Below are 23,987 nucleotides of genomic sequence, written 5' to 3' on the forward strand. Positions count from 1 at the left end.
TATGCAACATTCAACATATATGTATTAACTACCTACTGTATATGGTGAGCTATTCTAGGGACTGGATGTAGAGCAGTGAACAAAACAAAATTTCTGTCTTTACGGATATTATATTCTAATGGTCAAGACAGGCTAAACACAAATATACAATAGACATTTTATATAAGTACTGCAATACAAGAAAGAATAAAGCAGGGTAAATTAATAGTTTGGCAGGAGCAATATTTTAGGTAGGTCGGTAGGACGAAGCCTTTCCCGGAGGGATTGAGCTAAGATGCAGATATCAGGATATATAAGGATGATCTCAGGCAGAGGGAAGAGTGAGTGCAAAACCCCTTTGTGCTTGTCATATTGAAGGAACTAGGGAGACCACAGAGGTGGCAGAAGCTTGGATCAGAGTGAGGCTCGTGGAAATGGTGACAAGTGCTCAGTGGCTAAGGAAAATATATTTTGAAGGTAAAGGTGGCATGGCGAGACTTCTTTCTTTCTCACACAGAAAACCCGTACACCAGATTTCTCTCCTCACAAAGACATCAGTGATGCATAGTCTAGCATGGGTCCCCTGGCCCCTCGGCAATTATCCGAAAATGAGCGTGGTGCTTGAAAGAGAGAAAGCAGAGAATTACCTCGTGACATCATGCTTCTACTCTTTCATTCATTCATGCATCCCTTCTTCCCCTCATTCACTTTACAGGCATTTATTTAGCATTGAATGCCTCTCCAGAACCATGCTGAGCCTTGGGGGAGAAGCATGAAGGAGGCACAATCCCCCCGTTCAAGGACCAAAGCTGGCTGAGGAAGGCACACAGATGATTACAGAACAATAAGGTAAGTGCCTAGTAGTTTATGCGAAATGTTCCACGTGATTTGAGGAGTGAAGGTCAGCTAGGGAACTCTTTCACAGAAAGTGAGAATCGAATCCAATGATATCAAAGAAAGGAGGGGGAGAAGCTTGCCAGGCAAAGTCAGGGAGGGAACCAGAGTGGGGAGAGGCAGAGGGACATTGGATTAAGGGACTGAGGGGGAGGAAGGTGGGGTTTGGGCATGCAATAGCAAGTACAAGGAATATCAACATTCTGATGCCGCTAGAATGGCATTTCTCAAATTCACTAATGACTGTATTCCTTGCCAACAATGCAGATTTTCAGACCTCTCCCTGGGAAATGCTGATTCAGTAGCTGCAGAATGGGATGTGGTGTGTGTATCTTCAGTACCCCCAAGGAATTGTGATTCCTAGGAAGACTGGGACCCACTGTTCTAGAGGATAAAGGAGAGCTGGAGGTGGGCAACTGCAGAGAAGGATAGGATCGAAAGAAAGGGCTGTGCATGTAATGTGTGTCGGGATACTGTCTGTATGCTGATTAAACTTCATAACACAGTTTAAATGAGGAAGGAAGAAGAGAGAAAGAGATAGGGAATAGGGGGAAAGGAGAGGATTGAGAAAGGATGATTATATTTTTATTTTGGCAAAGAGAGAGTAAACCCTTTCAAACACACACACACTACCCTTTCCTATTACTTCATAGAAAAAAAAGGAACATTTTAAATACCCAAAAGGCAAAAGATATGATCTCACAAAAAATAATAAAAATATTATGCTTGCTTTCTGTGCTGCCCTAACAAATCACCACAAACTTGGTAGTTGAATGTAACACAACTTTGTTATCTTCTAGTTCTGTAGGTCACAGGTCTGAAATGGATCTTAACTAGGCTAAAGTCAAGGTGTTGGCAGGGGTAAACTCTTTTCAGAGAGCTCTTGAGGGAAATCTCTTTCCTCACCTTCTCCAGCTCCAAGAGGATGCTCACATTCATCAGTTCATGGTCCCTCTCTGTGCCTTTAAGCCAGCAGTGATGGGTTGAGTCCTTTTCTTCTTCTTTTTAAGATTTTATTTGTTTGTTTATTTATTTAGAGATCACAAGCAGGGGGAGGAACAGAGGGAGAAGGAGAGAGAGAATCTTAAGTAGGCTCCACACCCAGCATGGAGCCTGCTAATGAACCCTAGGCTATAGGAGAGCACTGAGAACAAGGGTTCATCCTGCAAAGGACTTTAAAACTGAGAGTAACAGGGTCACATCTCTTTCAGTGAAAAGAATTCTGCAAGTATCCAGTTAACTCAGATACTATACCGTTTTTATTAACCAAAAATAAGTGACTTGATTCTTTTTTTTTCTTCCCAATCAACTTGGTAAATTCCTTCAGTGTTATTTTATTTTTTTAATTAAAAAAAAAGATTATTTATTTTAGAGAGAGACAGAGAGAGAGAGCTAACACATAGGGAGAGTGACAGAGGGGGAGAGAGAGAGAGGGAGAGAGAGAGATTGAATCTCAAGCAGACTCCCTGCTGAGCACAGAGCCCAATGCAGGGTGATTCCACAACCCTGAGATCATGACCTGGAGCTGAAATCAAGAGTCAAACACTTAACTGACTGAGTCACCCAGGTGCCCCTCCGTCGGTGTTATTTTATGGTCAGTCTAAATTGATGTCCTTAAGAACAAAACTTTTCAGTAGTTCTGCCCCCAAGTTAGTTGCTAAAATCTTTGTCTTAGACAGTAAATGTAATTCAAGTTTGTAACATGCAGTAATTTTGTAAGTGTCCTGTCTGTACATTTTGCCTTTTTGTGAGAAAGTCTCTGTAAGTTTGCACTGACACAGACAAATAAACCCAGTTAGCACAAAAGCTGGTCTGTGCAAGTATATTAGTCACTTCTTCTGAAGAAATTTTTTTAAATAACATCTCACTGCATAATAAATGAATCTAAAGGGAGTGAAGGAAGTTCATTTAGAGGCAGGAGAAAGAGCACAGTGATACATGACAATATTTACTAGCAGAGAGAAATGACTGAGCTCAGCATAAAGTCTGGTGCCTCTCAATCACTCCAGAATTTGCAAGCTTTGTTTTATTCCTTTGTAACAGATGGAGTTTAATAAAGTATATTTACTTTTATGGTTTCCTTTGACTTTGGTTCTAAGTCACATTCCTTTGTAGAGGTTCAGAACAAGTCACCCCAAAATGTGCCACTTTGGCTTGCATATTGAGTTGAAAATAATCAAGGCCCAAAATCTCAGGAAGAAACTTTGACCTGCCGCCTAAATGCCTAAAACAAGTTAAATAGAGGACCTACTCCAGGAAGAGAGCTCTCACCATAGATAATTATAGTAGAGTATGAGCTAGGTGTATAAATAAAGTTTATTTATTAAATTCTTCTCTATGTTCCATTGCTTCTACATGGCCCAGCAAACATGTGTTTACCAAACATTGACTCTTTTTCATCTTCCTGTGAACTCCTTTCCTTCTCTTTGAAGTCCCAAGCCCTCACTCCCTCCTTAGTTCTATATATAATTTTCTTAACATTCTCTTTTCTCTAGCTTACTTTATTGTAACAATACAGTAAATAACACATATAACGTTACAAAATGTGTGTTAATCGACTGTTATCAGTAAGGCTTCTAATCCACAGTAGGCTATTAGTAGTTAAGTTTTAGGGGAGTCAGAAGTTATATGAAAATTTTCAACTGTGTAGGGATTGGTGCGCCTAACCCTCGCAGCATTCAAGAGTCAACTGAAGAGTTGGAGGTGTTGGGGAGGAAACATCTTTCTCTACCCTTTAAGATTCTTCTTGCTGATCTAAGAATTAAATTGACATGAGAGAGATTAACAGGAGAAAATCAGATCCATATAAACATGAGGTCCCAAAAGACAGCAAAATAAAGCATATATTTGGTCTCTTCCTGCTTTCCAGTTGGAACTACACCATTGACTCTTCTAGATCTCCAGCTTGCCACCTGCAGCTCTCGGGATATCTCATATTGTCAGCTTCTACAATCATGTGAGCCAATTCCTCTCTTCTCAATCTCTCTCTCTCTCTCTCTCTAGTCATAGATATAGATATAGATATAAATGAATGATTGGTTCTGTTCTCAGGAGAACACTGATTAAACACTGGGATTCCATTCATAAGGCATTTGCAGAAACACACAACTATAGTGATAAGGAGAAGATCAATATAGAAAGGGCTCAGAGACTGGGGGAGGGTGTTATTACAAATGGATAACATGAGGAAGTTTGGGGGTTATGAAGGTGATAGACCTTCATCGTGATGGTGGTTACACAGATCTACATATGTGTTAACATTCATAGAATTGTACACTAAAGAAAAAAACAATTTTATGGCATTTCAAAAGTAAAGTTTTAACACACAGCATGGTATAAGTTTAGGGTGAATAGCATAATGATATAATGTATGTCGATTTCATCTCAGTAAATCTAGAGGAAAAAAGTTAAGTTTTTTAAAAGATATTCCTAATATCCACTGATATTCTACTGTTTTTCCTAAAAAAATGATGCTTATTATAAAGATATCATTGATGAGGAAAAATAAAAATGTGAATTTAAAATCAGTTTCAAATCCAACCATGCAGAAATAGCATAAGTGATCTGTATAAACATCACTCCAGGTATCTTCCTACAAACCTGCATGGACAGATGGATGAATGGGGAGATGGATGGGAGAAGAATGGGAAATTCTCTAGAGAAATGTGATATTACAGATGCTTTAAAAATATTAAATATTAAATATTTTGTTAAATTTAATGAGGAAATAAATAAATATAAAATTAGTAAAATGCAAATTAGTGATTTTATTCCAAATTAATAGATTCTCTCAATATTCCTAAAATTTAGAAAAGATTAACAACATTAAGGAGTCATATTTTTTAAAAAGATTTTATTTATTTATTTATTTATTTATTTATTTATTTGAGAAAGAGAGGGAGACAGAGAGAGTGGGGAGAGGCACAGAGGGAGAGGGACAAGCAGACTCTGTGCTGAGCTTGGAGCCTGACGCGGGGCTCAATCTCAGGACCCTGATACCATGACCTGAGCCAAAATCAAGAGTTGGACGCTTAACTGACTGAGCCACCCAGATGCCCCAGGAGTCATTTTTTTTAAACCTGTACTTTTATAGTTTTGATCTACTCAGTTGTATAAATAAGGACTCTCACACTTTTATTATTCGTGATAGTATTTTTACTTTTTCCAGTTTACTATATGCATACTCTAAATATGTCTGTAGTTGTTGGTCATTAATTTGCTATTTGTATTTGTGTAAGTGCACACACTTCTGTGTGCATGGTTAATGTATATGCACACACACATAACTGTCAGTGCTTGCCACCAGTCAGTCCTTCTGCCAGTCCTCTATCTGAGGCTCTTTATTTAGATGAAAATCTTAAATGGTGGAATGGTATTGCCAAGTATTTTTTTAAAGGAGGAATTCATAGTCACTTCAAATGGAGAAAGCTGCCCCATTACCTTTATACTTCCATAGCTTCTTGACTGTGTAGAATGTCTTGCCTGATATCTTCAAAACTCTGTTAACATCTCAATTTTCTTCTTAACAACCTATACCACTTGTTACCACTATACCTTGCCTGCTTGCTAATGCCACAATCTTCCATTAAAGCTAGGACTGATGGATTCTGAACCATACCCTCCTTAAATGTAGAGTTTCCTCATGATCCTTTTAGAGCCTATCCCCTATTATGATGAACTCATGAAATCATTCAGGACAAACTTTTAAGTGTGTACTCCGTGCCCCACAATCTAAGCATGGGTCACATAAAGAATGAAATGATCTTGGCCAGGCCCTCAGTGAGATCCCATGTCGTGAGGGGACCGTCAAGGCAAAAGGAAATTATATTGTAAAGAATATCATGTTATAGGGCCTGCAATAGAGTTATTTGCAGACAACTGGAGGAAAACATGGTTTAGTCTCATATATTCATTTTTCTTATCACTTTTTACTACCCTTTTTCCTTCTGCGTGGAAAAAAGTGTGATGGCAGACCAGTAAATTATAATGCCAATCAAGCAAATCAAATGTCCCTTAAAGGGTTTTCTCAGTTGGCACTGTTGACGTTTTGGGATAGATGGTTCTTCGTCACTGAGGGCTGTTCTGCGCAGGTAGGATGTCTACCAGCACCCAGGCTTCTAGCTAGTAGATGCCAGTGATACCCCTCCAGCGTCGACACATGTCACCTGTGGATGCGAAATCACCCTTAGCCAAGAGCCACTGCCCCAAATCAACCGTCCTTTTAATCTCTTCTTTTCGTCGTTTTGTTGTATTAATTGCCTTACAAAGTGGAGACATCTGGTGGTGAGTTCTTTTTCTCTCTCTCTCTCTTTTTTTTTAAGATTTATTTATTTGACAGAGAGAGACACAGCAAGAGAGGGAACACCAGCAGGGAGAGTGGGAGAGGGAGAAGCACGCTCCCCACGGAGCAGGCAGCCTAATGCAGGGCTCGATCCCAGGACCCCGAGATCATGAGCTGAGCTGAAGGCAGACGCTTAACGACTGAGCCACCCAGGCGCCCCTCTTTTGCTCTTTTTGAGTCACTAATTCACATCTCATGATTCCTTTGAAATGTTAGGAGGGTAAGATTAATGAATTTATTATCTTTAAGTGTGCATTCTGCTGTCACTCTGAGAGATGATATTCTAAGTTGATAGTGTGGGGGGGTCCACATTTTCTGGTTATCAACTATGCTCTTCAGCAAATCACCAGGACTAATGTCATATCTACAGCTATGAGTAATTGTACGTATTATTATTTTTTATATCGTTATCCCATTTCCCTGGTTAAATACAACACAGCCCATAGTGTGATTTATATTCCCAGGGATTTGCTGGTCCAGAAAGTGGTGCAGAGTGGAGGTCCTAGTAAATAGTCAGATTATGCTCAGCAGATAGATCAAATCCAGGCAACCTCATTCCTGACACTGACAAAATAATTATAATAAAATATAGCCTGCAGGTTTTCATCTTGAGATGTGTGGATTGAAACTAGAAGAAAAACAAAACAAAATTGCCAAATGTTTAAATAAAGAACAACATTTTGACACACCAATGCATTTAAATCATGTTTTAAAGGAGATATTATTTTAACTTCATTTTTTTCTTATAAAAGTACTCAAATTCTTTGTGAATTCTGTAAGTGTGTCAGACTAGAAGTTAGAAAAAAGTGAGAGTGAATTTTTTTTTTCATTTCATAAACTAGAGTCAGAAGAACTACACAAGAAATCCAGAGAGTGAGTTTATTTTATAAACATGGTTGAGAGCACTGTTCTGTGGACTTTACAAACATTCATCATTCAACTTTCATACCAACTTTTGTAGGTAATATTTATTTTCATTCTTATGTTACAAACGAGGAAAGAAAGGGACAGAGAGGGCACCTGGGTGGCTTGGTTGGTTGAATGTCCAACCCTTGGTTTTGTCTGAGGTCATGATCTCATGGGTCTTGGGACTGGGTCCTGCCTCAGGCTCTGTGCTCAGCGGAGAGTCTGCTTGAAGATTGTCTCTCTCCCTCTGCCTCTGCCCCTCCCCCCACTCATGCACACGCACAAACTCTCTCTCTCAAAAATAAATAAATCTTTAAAAAAAAAGAAGCTGGAGATCACATATCCTTAGTAAGTTAATGGAAATTATAATTCTATATAACCATATCACCTATATTTTTTATCTACCTTGGGTAAAGCTAGAAAAGGTCATTTCCACTTCAGGGATGTGACCAAGAGTAATCTGCAAGCACCCATAAATCTCACGGTGCATGGGAGTTCCCCTGCCAGTGAGGCTGAGACAGCTGCAGGGCTGAGGAGGGGACCAGGGTTCCCTCAGCTTTACCAGCACTTTACCACCAAGTCAATACAACATGTCCTCCATGCTCTGCTCTTATAATTTTGTATCAGACAAACTGCACACATGTCATTGGGCCCCCTGCCGTGCTTAAACTAGTGTCAATAAGTATCAATGGATTTAAATTAATTTAATGCACAAATGATATATCAGGATTCAAGCTAGTGTAATTGTTTTCAAATTTAACATTTTGTTTGCCATCACGGAAGATTTGTACACCGTTGTAAGAAATAATAAAAAGCATCTGTACTCTCTGCCCAGTTTCTCCTACGGTGACATCTCGTAGAACTCAAATACAGCATCACAACCAGGATACTGACATCGATACAGTTAAGACACAGCACAGTTCCATCATGACCACTGTCACTCCTGACGCCCTTTCATACATAGCCACGGTCACTTTCTTCCTGCAACCAGAATCTTCTGGAACTCCTGGCAACCACTAGTCTATTATCTATTTCTATAATTTTCTCATTCATTTCAAGAAGGTTATATAATGGAAATCATAGAACACATACCCCTCTAGGATTGGCATTTTTCACTCAGTGTTTCTCTGGAAATTCATCTATGTGCTGTGTCCACCAATAGCTCATTATTTTTTATTGCTGAGTAGTTTTCCATGGACTTACACAGCTTATTTAAACATTCACCCATTAGAAAACATCTGGGTTATCTTCTGTTTGGGCTGTTATAAATAAAGCTGCTATAAACATTCACACACAAGTTTATCTGTGAACATAGATTTTCTTTTGTCTGGGATAAATGCTCAGAGGTGCAATTGCTGGGTGGTTGTCTGGTAGTCCCATGTTTAGTTACTTAAGAAACATCCTGCCAGCAATATATGATGGATCTGATTTCTCTGCAACCTTGCCAGCATTTGGTTTTGTCACTATTTTTTTATTTTAGCCATTCTAATATGTGTATGATGATGTCACATTGTGGTTTTAATTTTTATTTTCTTTTTTTAAGATTTATTTATTTATTTGACAGAAAGAGAGAGATAGCACAAGCAGGGGGAGGAGGAGAGGGAGAAGCAGGCTCCCTGCCGAGCAGGAAGCCCGACGTGGGACTCCATCCCAGGACCCTGGAATCATGACCCAAGCCAAAGGCAGATGCTTAAGCAACTGAGTCACCCAGGTGCCCCTAATTTTTATATTCTTGATGGCTAATAATGTCAAACATCTTTTTATGTGTTTCTTTGCTATTTGTATATCCTCTTTGGTAAAATGTCTCTATGTCTTTTGCTCACTTTTTAAATAGATTTTTTTTTAAATGTTGAGATTTGGACATTGATTATATATTCTTCAACTTTCATCAGATATGTAGCTTGCAAATATATTCTTCCAGTATCGTTGCTTGGTTTTTCATCATTTTAAAGGATCCCTATCAAGAACAAAATTTTTGAATTTAGATGAGGTCCAATTTATTGATTTTCCCTTTTATGGGTTGTGCTCTCAGTGTAAAAAGGCTAACAACATATTGCCTCCAGATCCTTAAGATTTTCTTTTTCCCCCTAAGTTTTATAATTTAAAATTATACATTTACAACCATGATCTATTTTGAGCTAATGTTTGTACAAAGTATACGACATACATCAAGGTTTGTTTTTTTTTTTTTTTGCCTGTGGATATTCAATTACTCCAGTACCATTTATTGAAAAGGCTTTCTTTCCTCTATTGAACTGGTTTTGCACTTTTGTTCAGAATCATTTGGGCACATGTGAGTATTACTGGAGTCTATTCTGTTCCATTGATCTATGTGCTTATCTGTTTGCCAATACCATACAGTCTTGATAACTGTAGCTATATAACTCTTGGAATTAGGTAAACCCATTTATCTTACTTAATTCTTCTTTTTCAAGATTGTTTTAGCGATTCTAATTTCTTTGCCTTTCCATACAAGTTTTAGAATAATTTTGTCTATGGCTACAAAAAATCTTGCTGGGATTTTGATAGGAGTTGCATTAAACCAGTATATGAATTTGGAGAACATTGACATCTTTACTATGTTGAATCTCCAGTACATGCATACAGTATGACTCTGTTTTAATCTTTGATTCTTTCATTAGCATTTTGTGTTTTTCAGTATACAAGTCCTATACATGTTTAGTTAGATGTACCCCTAAGTTTTTGATTTTTAAACGATTGTAAATGGCACTGTATTTTTAATTTCTGTGTACACATGCTCATTAATAGCAGAAAGCAATAGAATTGATTTATTGTGTATTTATCTTGCATCCTGTGATTTTGCTGCTGAACTTATATGTTATAGAAGACTTTTCTTTCTTTTTAGAGGGGGACAGAAAAAGAGAGAGAGTGCACACGCATGCATGGGGTGGGGGAGAGGCAGAGGGAGAGGGAGAATCCCAAGCAGGCCCCAAGCCCAGCGTGCAGCCCGAGTGGGGGCTCCATCTCACAACCTTGAGATCATGACCTAAGCCAAAATCAAGAGTCAGACACTTAGCCAACTAAGCTACCCTCTGCCAGGAGTCCCTCTGTTTCTTTTTTTTGGTAGACATCTTGTGATTTTTTCCATATTAGACAACCATGTTACCTGAAAGTATGGATTGATATTACTTCTTTTTTTTTTTTAAGATTTTATTTATTTATTTATTTGAGAGAGAGAGAGCATGAGCAGGGGTCAGAAGGAGAGGGAGAAGCAGGCTCCCTGCTGAGCAGGGAGCCCAACGCTGGGCTGGATCCCAGGACTCTGGGATCATGACCTGAGCCAAAAGCAGATGCTTAACTGACTGAGCCACTCAGGCTCCCCTACTTCTTTCTTTTGATATGTATGCTTTTTATTTCCTTTTCTTGTTTTTAACTAGCTAGAACTTCCAGCACTATATTGAATTAGCACAGTTAGACATCATTGTCTTGTTCCCAGTCTTAAAGGGGAAAGCATTCAGTCTTTCACCATTAAATACAATAATAACTATCAGTTTTTAAAACATGCTCTTCATTGAGTTGAGGAAGTCTTTATTCCTTTTTGTGAGAGTTTTTATCATGAATGGCTTTTGAATTTTGTCAAATGTTTTTTCTTTATCAATTGATAGAATCACAAGGTTTTTCTCTTTTAGTCTGCCAATATGGTGAATTACACTAATTGATTTTTGAATATTGATCAGCTTTGCATCCCTGGAACAAACCTCACTTGGCCATAGTTTATAATTCTCTTTATGTATTGCTGAATTCTATTTTCAAATATTTTGTTAAGGATATTTGCATTTATATTCATGAAGAATATGGGTCTGTAGTTTTATTTTTTTTGTACTTTTTTGTTGTTGTTGTCTTAGGAGACTAATATAAGCTTCATAAAATATATTGGAAAGTATTCCAACTTCTTCTATATTCTGGAAGAAACCATGTAGATGTGGTGTTAATTCTTCTTTTAACATTTGGTAGAATTTTCCAATGAACTATGAACATGCCTATCTGGCATGAAGATGTCTTTCTGGGAAAGCTTTTAAATTATGAATTTAATTTCTTAATAGTTATGAGTATTCAAATTATCTCATATAAAGTGGGTTGTATTAACTTGTATTTTTCAAGGTATTTATCCATTTCACGTAAGTTATATTTACATGTGGGGTTCTTTACAGAATTCTCTTATTATCCATTAATGTGATCAGAACCTGTCCATAGAGTCTGTAGTGATCAATGGATTATTTAGTAGTGTGTTATTCAGTTTCTAAGTATTTGGAGATTTCCCTATTATCACTCTGTTATTGATTTCTAGTTTGATTCCATTGTGGTCAATAAACACTATATGATTTCAGTTCTGTTAAATTTGTTGAGATTTGTGTTGTGGCCCATGATATGGTCTATCTCGGGATATGTTCCATGGGCAGTTGAAAATGATGTATATTTTGCTGTTTTTAGGTGAAGTGTTCTATTGATGTCAAGTAGATGCTGTTGGTTGGTGGTGTAGTTGAGTTCTTCTCTATGCTTGCCGGTTTTCTCTCTAGGTGTTCTGTCAGTTGTTCAAGGAGGGGTGATGAAGCCTCCAACTATAATTATGGATTTGCCTACTTTTCCTTTTTCTGCTTCATATACTTTATGGCTCTGTGGTCTGGTTGCGTGAACATTTAGGACTGCTATGTCTTCTTTGTGGATTGACCCTCTATTATTATATAATGTCCATCTCTATTTCTGGTAATTTTCTTTGCTCTGACATTTATTTAATTTTAACATAGGTTCTCTTGTTTCCTTGTGATGAATGTTTGTGCAATATATCATTTCCATTTGTTTATATTCATTCAACCTGCTTATATCATTTTACTTAAAATGAATTTTTTGTAGACAGCATGTAGTTGGCTCATGTTCTTTAATCCACTCTGCCAACCTCTTTCTTTTAATTGTTATATTTAGACTGTTTGCTTTTAATGCAAATTATTGATATGTTAGGACTTAAGTCTGCCATTTTAGCTTTTATTTTATGTTTGTTCTCTCTTTTTTGTTCCTCTGTTTTCTTTTTCCTGACTTCCTGTGGCTTATTTGAACATGTGTTAGAGTTTCATTTTGATTTATCTGTAGTGTTTTTCAGTGTATCTTTTTGTATAGGACTTAGCAATGTCTTTAGGTATCACATTATATATACATAACAGTCTATAGCTCTCATTTTATCAATTCAATTATATATCTCTATCTATCTATCTACCTACCTATCGATCATCTGTCTATATTTATACTTACTACCTTTATAAACCTTTGTCTTCCCCCATTTATAATATAGTTATCTAAAATAGTTTCTCTATGTACATTTAAAACCATATCAGACAGTGTTATTTTTGCTTTCATCATGAAACATAATTTAGAAAACTTCAAAAGCCTACTGTATTTATGTGTATTTGCATTTACCATATTTTATTTTTCCTGGTGTGCTAAGGTACTCTCTTTGATCATTTTCTTTCTGTTTGTAGAAATTCCTTTAGTCATTCTTTTAGGGTAGATGTGCTGGTAACAAATTCTCTCCATTTTTCTTCATCTGTGGATGTCTTGATTTTCCCTTCATTTCTAAAGGATATTCTTGCTGGATATAGGATTCTGCATTGACAGTTCTTTACTTTCAGCAATAGAAAAATGTTGTGTGACTTCCTTCTGACATCCATGGCTTCTAATGAAAAATTTGCTGTCATGTGTATTGTTTCCCCTCCTGGGTAAGGTGGTATTTCTCCCTCTCTGATCTAATTTTTTTTTCTCTACTTTTCAGAAGATTTGTGTGGTATCTTGGTGTGGATTTCTGTTCTTGGGGTTTGCTCAACTTATTGAATCTGTAAGTTAAGTCTTTAGCCAAACTGGGGAAACTTGTAGTCATTATTTTAGTACTTTTCCAGCCCTGTTCTCTTTCCTCTCTCCTTCTGTCACTCCTATGACACTTTTGTAACAGAAGTCCCACAGCTCCATGAGGCTCTATTCATTTTTTTTCCAGTTTATTTTTTCCTTGTTGTTCAGACTGTGCAATTTCTATTGTCATATTTTCTGGGTTTCTGTTTCTTTCATCTGTCCCTTCCATTCTGCTATTGAGCTCAACTGAGCTCTGTTTGCTGAGATTTTCTATTTCTGTATTGAGGCTTTCTATTTTTTTCATTGCTGCAAGCATGTGTACTGTTCTTCTTATATCATTAGACTTGGGTTACAGACTTTTAGGGAGGAAGACCAGAGGAGTAAAATGTCATTCTTATCCTATCCAATCAAGAGTACATACAATCGACATGATTTATCTCCATTGATGCCGACCTTGATTATGTGGCTTAGGTAATGTTTGTCAGTGTTCTCCACTGTTAAGTTACTTTTTATTTTCCTGCTTTCTGTACTGTATTCTTTGCAAAGCAGTCACTACAGGCAGCTCCCAGTTAAAGGTAGGGAGTCATGTTCCACCTCATTGGTGGGGGGTAGAGTATCTGTACCACATATTCAGAATTCTTTGAATGTGCCAAGCATTTTAATTTCAATGTCTCCTAGTACTCATCATAATTCTATTATCCCATTTAATGTATGAGAAAATGAAGGCACTGAATAGATTAAATTACTCACCCACAGTCACAAATCAAGATGCACTTATATTATAGCCTGGGACTCCAATTCCCATTTTAGTACATTTGGTTCTTTACTTCCATTAACTTGTCTGATATCTTTCAGATAAAGAATCTCCTCCACCCTTGGAAATGGCAGAGGTGTGGTTACTGTGCATCTCCCTCTTAATCTAAGGTTGGCATTTCCATCATGGTACCTTGCATGAGCTCCTCAGGATGTTGCATAACCCTTCATTATATTAGACCAACCCTGAAAAGATCCATCGACATGGTCTGGCGTTACAATTAACGAAGGGTAGAATTGAACGTACCTCAGAGACTAGTTGGTTTGGTTATTGAATATTTAAAGCTAGAGGTCTAAATATGATGGTGGAAACCATAGCTTTATTAAGCTACTGCAGGCTTACTGTTTTGGACTTCCTTGCTTTAATTGGCAAGAAATGCTCACCTGTTTATTTCACACAGTATAGTATGACCTCTGGGTCTGAGACAGAACATACAGGAAAATATGATGTATTTGTTGTCTCCAGAGGTCCTATCCATGACTGCAAGTTCCAATTTCTTTTGGCAAGTGGCCAGAGCTTCGCCTTTAATTCCCAGGCTTGTCCTGCTTACCTGGCATGCTTCCTCCCCTCCTAAACATCAATCCTTCTACACCATTGTGTTCACACTGAGGTACAAAACCTCTTAGATGGAGAATGTAGAAGCTGTAGATAAATAGTGTGAGTCACATCACTATGGCTAAAGTGACATAAAATGTCGATCTTGGTGTGAAATATGAGTAATCTCCTAAATTTATGGTCATATCAAGGGCTCATCCATTTTAATACCGAGTACAATTCTTATTTGATGATTATTGAGGGCTATTGTATACAACACTCTGCCTGTGTAAGGCATTTTTTACTTTTCAAAGGACTTTTATAAGCCTCTTTTTATTTGCTCACCTAACAGCCCTGTAAAACACGAGAATCGGGGATTAGCAAGAGCTTCTCAACCCTGAGTGAACACCCAAATCACCTGCAGAGTTGTAGATCTTTTTCTATTGGCCCCACCTACGGAGTGTCTGATTCTGTGGGACTTTTGCACATGCCATTTCTTTTCCTCACATGGTCCTTCCCTTTTACCTAGTTAGTTTGCTTCTCTTTTGCCTCATTCTCACACTAGGAATTTGTAAGTTGAAGGCCACTATTATAAGTGCTCCTTTGAAATATTTATTTTTCTTATAGTGATGATTTGTTATGTTTGTCTACACTAATATCCTGTCAAGGACATTTAATTTTTATTCCCCCAGTTCCTAGCACAGTATCTGGTACATATTAAGTGATTAATAAACAGGTGCTCAATGAAAGTATGCTGAATTAATACATGGATAAATAACAGGTCTGAGACAGGACTTGAACAGCTATTTTTTTTTTTTTAACAGTTCCACATGGGTGATTCTGGGTTGAGATTCTACCTATTTGTGTGTCTCTATTGTAGAGTGAAAAAAAAAATAAAGTACGGACGAAAGAAGAATTTCAGGGAAAAGCAGAGGAGGAACAGAAGCCTGGAGCTGGCTGTCTCTCCTGGGATCTATGACTGGATTGTCCTCTGTCTCTACTGCATTCTTTTCAATTCAGGACTTGGTCTTCACACCCTGTGTTGTTTCTCCCTATTCCCCTAGGCAGAGGGAGGAGACTCTCTGTGCTCTTGGAAGAATCCTTTACCTGCCACAATTAAGTATTTATCACATTACATTAGGTTGATGAACTCATCTGCAAATCTCACTAAACAGTGAGCTACAGGAGAATGAAGACCAGTTACATTACCCATGTCTGTATCCCCACCACTGAGCACAGTGCCTATGATGAATTCCTTAAGCAATGTTTACTCAGTAAGTGGATAGACAAGTGAATATATGGATGAATAATAATGATAGCAAATTGTAAAAAAAAATATAAGGGAATGTTTTGGACCTCCTTAATGACCACTTTTCCCCCATGAGAATAGAAATTCAATGGAAATAAAAATGTTAAGAGAAAATGCACAAATGCACTCACCATAGATAACAGCATATTTATGTGCCTGGTGTTCTGTCTTTAACTTGCATCAAATCAGTTAGGAGTCCTTAATGCCTTAGCAAAGACAAGATGAGTGGACCATCCGGATATACTTTACTAGAAGATGAAGAGCTGAGATAGTTCTGGCCTAGTAAGAATGTGATGCTCCCCTTACAATTTTATGTATATGTTATATATTATTTATTTATACTTCAACCCAATTTTTAGAGGTCATGCTGGCTGGAAAAGGCAAACCACTGAAAGGCTTGTGTGACTCACACTCCTCCAGGCTTCTGTGAGGTTTAATGCAGTTCTATTTCAGGTGAGCAGGTGAACAAATACCTTCTTGCAGGATTTCCCAGAACACTGCCCAGTGAACAGAGATGCCACAGTTATAGTCCGTAATGGGTAACAAGGGGAGTTCACATTCAAAAAACAGTTACTGGCATAATCTCAGTTAATTCTCCCAGCAGGTCTATGAGGCAGGTACTATAGTCACTATCACGGTATTGCAGAAAAGATATTGTGGTTCAGAGAATTTAAGGATCTTGCCCATGATCACCAGCCAGGAGTGGTGGAGTTGGGTTTAAATGAAGCCAGTCTGATTTCCAAGCCCATTGACCTTAGCCACTATATTAACCTGTCTTTCGGAATATCGACCAATACATTATCAACTAAAACTATGAGAGAAAGTAAGAGCTCCAAATTACATCAGGCACATAGAGATTAGTCAACAAGATTTTTACATGTAAGTAAACTACTAACTAGTGAATAGCATATTAAGTAAGAGAGGCAGGATTATACCCAAGTCCACTGCTTTTTGAGGTCCACATACTTCATTCTCCCATGCAGGCTTCATATAAGAATGGCCCCGAGATACTTATTTCTTCCATGCATATCAAGTTGCCCCTCAATAACTGATATGTTGGAGCAGTAATGCAGATGTAGGCCATGTTAAAATATAGATTTGCCCCATCCCAGATCATGTATGATATTCCAAATGTTTGCCTGTCCTCAACAAATCCACTCCTGCAGCAGTCCTCATGGCTCAAATATTGTGTCAGACTGACACCGCCATAAGTATTCTAACTGCCAAATTTATAGACCAACAAAGAGGACCAGTATTTTGATTATTGGTGAACCAAAGAAACTATCTCCAATAAAATAATATCATGAAAGGTGGCTGATGAAGGGAAAGGGTGCTGGCTGGTGTTGAATGAAGGAATAAACACCACCATGGTTTCGCTCCCTTCTAGACACATTAAACATAGTAGGGCTAAGACTGTCACAGATTGTCATGGCATCAACAAACAGCTGGGCTCTCAGCCTAACCTGAAATGCCTTGGAGATGTACTTAGTTCACACTTCATGCTTTTGAAGAACAGAAACACTATAAAACAAACACCCTTTTTCTTTGTTTTTAAAAGTTGGGATAAAAAAAATAAAAGTTGTGATAAGGATTTAAGTGTCTTTATTGGCTAAATCCTTGGCCCTTTGATCCCAGGAATCTGTCCTTCGTGGCCACTATAAAAGGTACATCATGGGAGGACCGTGTCCCCATTCCATGCCCTCAACTTCAAGATGAAGGTTGCACCCAGATAGCCCTTAAAATGTCCTGCTGATCAAGTCAGAGATCTTCATTGGAACCTGCTGACATTTAGAAGTCCTTTGACTTCATGGGGTGGTGAAATGACAAGGCGCATGGGTTTATCTGTGCTAGCAGAATATCCCTCTCAGGCTTCTGGGGGTGTTTCCTGAGATGCAGTAAACAGCTCCAAGTCTCTTCTTTGAACGCTCGGCCTCCCCTCCCCCATTTGCACTCCATTGGAATGACAAAGACCTCTTAACTTTTCTCTCACAAAGTGGGGGTTGGAGGGACAGCCGTTTTATTTTATTTTATTTTTATTTTATTTTATTATCTTATGTTAGTCACCATACACTACATGATTAGTTTTTGATGTAGTGTTCCATGATTCATTGTTTGCGTATAACACTCAGTGCTCCATTCAATATGTGCCCTCTTTAATACCCATCACCAGGCTCACCCATCCTCCCACCCCCTCCCCTCTAGAACCCTCAGTTTGTTTCTCAGAGTCCATAGTCTCTCATGGTTCATCTCCCCCTCCGATTTCTCCCCCTTCATTCTTCCCTTCCTGCTATCTTCTTCTTCTTCTTCTTTTTTTTTTTTAACATATAATGTATTATTTGTTTCAGAGGTTCAGGTCTGTGATTCATCAGTTTTACACAATTCACAGTGCTCACCACAGCTGTTTTATTTTAATGCAAAGGAGCTTCATGACCAGTGATAGGATCAGAGGCAAGGGACTTGAGAATAGTGAGAGGGTAGGGAAATGTAAGAGAGAAGTAATAGTTGGGAGATAGGGGAAGAGGCAGTATATCAGTTAGGATTAAGTTAAGCAATTAATAAAAAAGGAGCACCTGGGTGACTCAGTGGGTTAAGGGTCTAATTCTTGATTTCAGCTCAGGTCATGATCTTAGGGTTGTGAGACAGCCCTGCATTGGGCTCTGCATTGGGCGTGGAGCCTGTTTAAGATTCTCTCCCTCTGTTCCTCCCACCCCTGCTTCTCTTTCCCTCTCTCTCTCTCCTCTAAAAAAAAGAAAAAAGAAATTAGTACAAAAAAAATTAAGGGTAGTTTATAAAAGATAGAATTTACCTCTCATGTGATTATCCGGGAATGGGCATTGCAAGGTGGTTTCAGGGTCCTAGGCTACTACTCTCTTGTTCATTTACTATCTTACCCCATGGTTCTTTTTACATCTGACTACCTTTCTCCATGGTACTTGTTACCCTATGGTTGCTTCAGTTCCAGTCACGCCTGCAACAAGGTGGAATAAAATGGGTAAAGACTCTATTCCATGTGATTCCTTTTTAGAAGACTTCCTGCAAATTGCATTTGTCCCTTCTTCCTATGTCCTATTTGTCAGAACTTCGTCATACACCACAGGTGGGCAGCAGAGGTGGAGGTGTGTAGACGTTTGAGTCAGCCACGTATCTTGATACTATTCTGGGGATCTATTACTGGGGAAGAAGGGGAAAACAACTAGCATGAGAGAGAAGGAGAGAGAGAGAGAGATTGTCTCAGAAAAATATAGGGTATCAGTCTGGTACTCAACCTATGGAGTGGGTTAGGGAAACGAAACTGAGTGAAATCAATCTGAGAAAAGGATCAGAAATGAAGAAATTAAAGATTATCTTGGAGGCTACTTCCTGATTCTATCGTCTCCTTGATTCCCAGGTGTCTTACACCCTTGGTTCCTTGAGATAGCTTTATCACCACCTAGAAAAGACACCCTTCAGCTTCAGTAAGCTCAAATGGCATTTGTTGCTTGAAATCTTCAATAGACACCCTTTATGATCTGAGAGAGGTTGATCATTACTTGAAAACTAGTGTTGCCCTATGATCTCCAAGAATACTTTGGCTTGGCTTATTTGTGGGAGGAGAGGGAGGGACGATGTGTGGAGAGCCTCAGGTAGCCGTTTGCATGACCTGCCAGAAAACTTCTGGTCTATGCCCCTGGAGAAATATCTGTGCCCTCGGGCAGTCATCACAGAGACTGTCTGGGCCTCAGATAGACCTCATCAGGAAGGGCATGGCAAGGATATTTCCTTAAGTTTCTGGTTGGGGTATATAAATCAATGACAATTATACAAGCTCCATACATTTTTTGAAAACCGTAAGTAGAATTTAAGCTCACAATGACCCAATATAGAAGAGAAATTCTGAAAACTCATTTTCAACATCTGCTAATTGCAAACTTCTTTGTACAAGTACCACATGAATTATTACTTATGAACTATCTTTTGACTTAACTACATCAGACTGCTTAGTGATAAGCATTTATCTACCCTATTGATATCACCAGCTGTCAGAATAATATATCCATTTAGTAGGTGCTTAATAGTTTTTAAAAAAATTTTTGGTATTATTTGATCACCGAATCAGGACATTTACCATAAATCATGTTATCAAGGGAAAATATCAGTTGTGTAAGAATTCTAAGAAATTAAACCAATATATCAAAATAAATTAAAATATTCATTTTATAGTTACTGAATTTTTATTTGGTACCAGGCAAAGAAAATCCAGTGGAGACCAAACATAGTGCTGTACAAGGGAATCTGGGGTCACTTTTCTCCTCTATTCCCCAACATGCACACCAAAGTTTTAAAAGGTAAATCTAAACAAGAGTGTTAATAGACACCTTTATAATGGACATTAAGAATTCTTACTTGGTCTTGAGAAAGCATACAAATATGTACACAATATACTTAGTTCAACATTTATGGTGATTTGCATAGCCTTATATACATTCATGTATCGTTTACAAAACCCATTAGTTCAGCAACTATTCGAGGCCCTTCTGGGTGCCAGGCACCAGGGACCAGGGATATCAAGAAGAGTAAGACAAGCCCACACCATCAAAGGAATGTTATCTCATGGGGAAGTCAAGCTTAAAAATGAATTACAGATGATCAAGTGTTAAAAAACATTATGATAGAATTGGCTCCCAGGTGATATAAAGAAGAAGGGATGTTCCATTTATGTTGTTTTATCCAAAGGTAAAGCGAGGGCCACATCTCGATGATTAGGTGCTTAATGAATGAGTTTTAGTGGTGACAATACACTTGATGTGGAAAGCGCAAGACAGATAACTCTTATTCTGGGCCTCGGTACTGTCAATGCAGGGAGAATTTCCCAGCAAGAGCAAGATTCAATTGAAGAAAATCATTGTTCAGTGAACTGTTGCTCAAACTTGACCCACAATCTTGCAGCTGGGATAGACTCACTTCAATGTCAGACAGAAATCTTCTTTTACAAAAGAGGAAAAAATAAACCTTCGGCATAGTGAGCCTTCTCTGTATGAACCCAAGGAGAGAATTTGACTGTATTTTAAAATTTCTTTGTATGACTGGAAAGAACTAGCAAGTTTCGTACCACTGAAAATATGTACAAGTCGGTGAGACATAAAGGTTAATCACGATCCTAGTACTCACTGAATCAAAATACATCTTGCTGCTTCTATATGCCATGTTTGTACTTAGGCTGTTATATAACCCAGAATGCCTCCTCCCTCTACCATCTCCCAATCCAGCATCCATTTGAGCCTCATTGCAGCACCACCTCCTCTTCTAGCCTTTCCTGATGCTCCAAGGAAGAACTACAAAATGCCAGCACACCTTACCATTGACTTTCTAATAAAGTGATATCCTACCATTAATTTAGAATTATTCTCTCAATAGTAAACACATTTACTGAGAAACTACCATATCCACTTTGGGAGGATATAGTGGCAACCAAAACAGAGCAGTAAGGCCTTATGGGGCTAACATTGTAGACCACCACACGTAATTTAATAAATTAAAGTAAAATAAAATACACAAGGTAACTCAGATCATTCATCGTGACAAGTGTAGCAAAGCAAAGAGAATAATGTGGTAGTAAGTGAGTGGGTGTAAATGGGGTCAGGGTTGAGGTTGATATATAAAAGGGAGGTCAAGAATGGCCTCACTGTGAAGCTAAAATGGATTATGCTTCACTCACACAGGTTTGACCTCCCTTATTGAACTATAAGATTTTTATATTTCAACATCACCCAGCTCAAGACTTGGCCAATAGAAGAGACCCAGTAACAATTGCTGAGATGAATTCTGTTAGATAACCCATTTTCTCCGTGGTCTAAAGCAGAACTGTGGAATGTAAGGCAGGGAAGGAGGAAACATATAGGCCTGGAGATCTCTCCTCTCAGAGCTCCAACACCAATTATTTATTAATTTGTATTGTGTGTTGAGATTTGAGAGATAATGAACCATGACACTTCTCTTCCCCTCTGAGCTCCAAATAAGCTGGAAGCAGGCATATGGAAATAAAAATTTCAGTCTTTTTATGAGGCTTTTACACGAATGGTCTTTAGTTTGGAGTTTCATTTCAATGTACTGCGATGGTCAAGCTCTGTAGTGCTTCCTGACCTGTGGTCCATTCCAAGAAATTTGTGTCCCAAGAGCAGAGCAGACAATTTTCCAGATACTGAGAGTTACTTTCTTTTTTTTTTTTAATTTTTTTTTTATTGTTATGTTAATCCCCATACATTACATCATTAGTTTTAGATATAGTGTTCCATGATTCATTGTTTGTGCATAACACCCAGTGCTCCATGCAGAACGTGCCCTCCTCAATACCCATCACCAGGCTAACCCATCCTCCCAACCCCCTCCCCTCTAGAACCCTCAGTTTGTTTTTCAGAGTCCATTGTCTCTCATGGTTCTTCTCCCCCTCCGATTTCCCCCCCTTCATTCTTCCCCTCCTGCTACATTCTTCTTCTTCTTTTTTTCTTTCTTAACATATATTGCATTATTTGTTTCAGAGGTACAGATCTGAGATTCAACATGAGAGTTACTTTCTATGCCCTCAGTGGACACACACAGATCTGACCCTTTACCCAAGGGTGCTTACAATATGGACACAAAAACACAACCACACAGGCATGTCCAGGGAAGAAAGAAAAGGAGCCGAATCACGGATGCTCAGACCCAAATGGTGCCAATCCAATGAGTGGGGAATGAGGAAACAGACTAGGTACTGTGATTCTTGCTACTTCTAGAGGGGGGAGCTTCCCACTTAGAGCCAAAATAGGACCAAAGGAAAAGGGGGAAAAATGTTTCTCTTACTGAATATTTAGTGGCACCGATCTTTAATCATCTATGATAAAGTCCAGGCCAACTTGGTCACTGTCCAATGTTTTCAAAGGATATTTTTTCTAGCTTTATAGTTGTGCTTTATGGGGATGAAGGCAAGGCAGTGGGTTGGGGAGGGAAGCCTTTCTACCATAGCCAGAAATAAAACTTAGATTTGTGTAATTTTGTCTGGCTTTTAGAGTGAAACCCACTATTAAAAAAAAAAAAAACCCACAAAAACAAAAACCAACCAAACAAAATATTATAAAACAGAATTCCCAAAACATAAAAAGTCAGGAGTTCCATTTCAGTAGGGATGGGAATACTGAAGTTCTTCCCATTTAGCCTTTCCCTCATTCTGTAGCATAAACCTTAGAGGCTCTCTTAAGGATTTTAAGACACTGTGAGAAACAATATTATAGATCTAGGTGGTTTGTAAGGATCATTTGCCTTTTAAAAAAAATATCAGCAATCAAATTCTAGCTGCTGATTCCACTTCATGTCTTTCTCCCTTTTACCTGCTTAAGAAGCTCTGATACATCATTAAGGATTATCCTTCTGTGACGCCTTCCCTAATTTCCATTTTCTCCTGTTCCCAACCTTCCTTAATGCACTACTTCCCATTTGCCTAAACTCACCATATATACTTGCACTGAAGCAAGTGGGATAGTGGAATTTTCAGTTTGTATTGTACTCTCTTCAAAAAGGAATGGTCTATCACCACCGCAAATACACTTCTCAAAAGCTTTTCAGACTGGGATTTTTCTCATCATGCAGATCCAGTAACACTTCTTCAGGAATGCCTTCCTTGACCATCAAATTGAAAGAAGCACTCCTCAACATTCCATCATGTTGCCTGTTTCATTGTCTTCACACATTTAGCATTTCCTGGAAAGTACTCATTAACGTATTATCACTCTCCCATAGACTACATGAGAACAAAAACTTGGTTTGCCTTGTTTCCTGTGTCATCCACAGCACGGAGAATAATTCATATTACATAGTGAGTACTCAGTGAACATTTGTGAATAGATATGTGAATCTCATAATTATCTGTTTGTCCATATGTATCCAGGAGATTATTGGTATTTGTTGAATGACTGACCGACTGAGTGGATAGATGGATGACTTCTTTAGTGCAAAGGTAAAAATGAAGCAATGGAATGGAATATTATGCAGCCATCAAAAGGAATAAAATCTTGCCATTTGCAACGACGTGGATAAAACTGGAGAGTGTTATGCTGAGCGAAATAAGTCAATCAGAGAAAGACATGTATCATATGACCTCACTGGTATGAGGAATTCTTAATCTCAGGAAACAAACTGAGGGTTGCTGGAGTGGTAGGGGGTGGGAGGGATAGAGCGGCTGGGTGATAGACATTGGGGAGGGTATGTGCTATGGTGAGCGCTGTGAATTGTGCAAGACTGTTGAATCACAGATCTGTACCTCTGAAACAAATAATACATTATATGTTAAAAAATAAAAGAAGAAGAAGAAGATAGCAGGAGGGGAAGGATGAAGGGGGGAA

The sequence above is a fragment of the Phoca vitulina genome, unplaced genomic scaffold (genome assembly GCF_004348235.1).
Source record: "Phoca vitulina isolate PV1807 unplaced genomic scaffold, GSC_HSeal_1.0 scaffold50, whole genome shotgun sequence".
Classification (NCBI taxonomy): domain Eukaryota; kingdom Metazoa; phylum Chordata; class Mammalia; order Carnivora; family Phocidae; genus Phoca; species Phoca vitulina.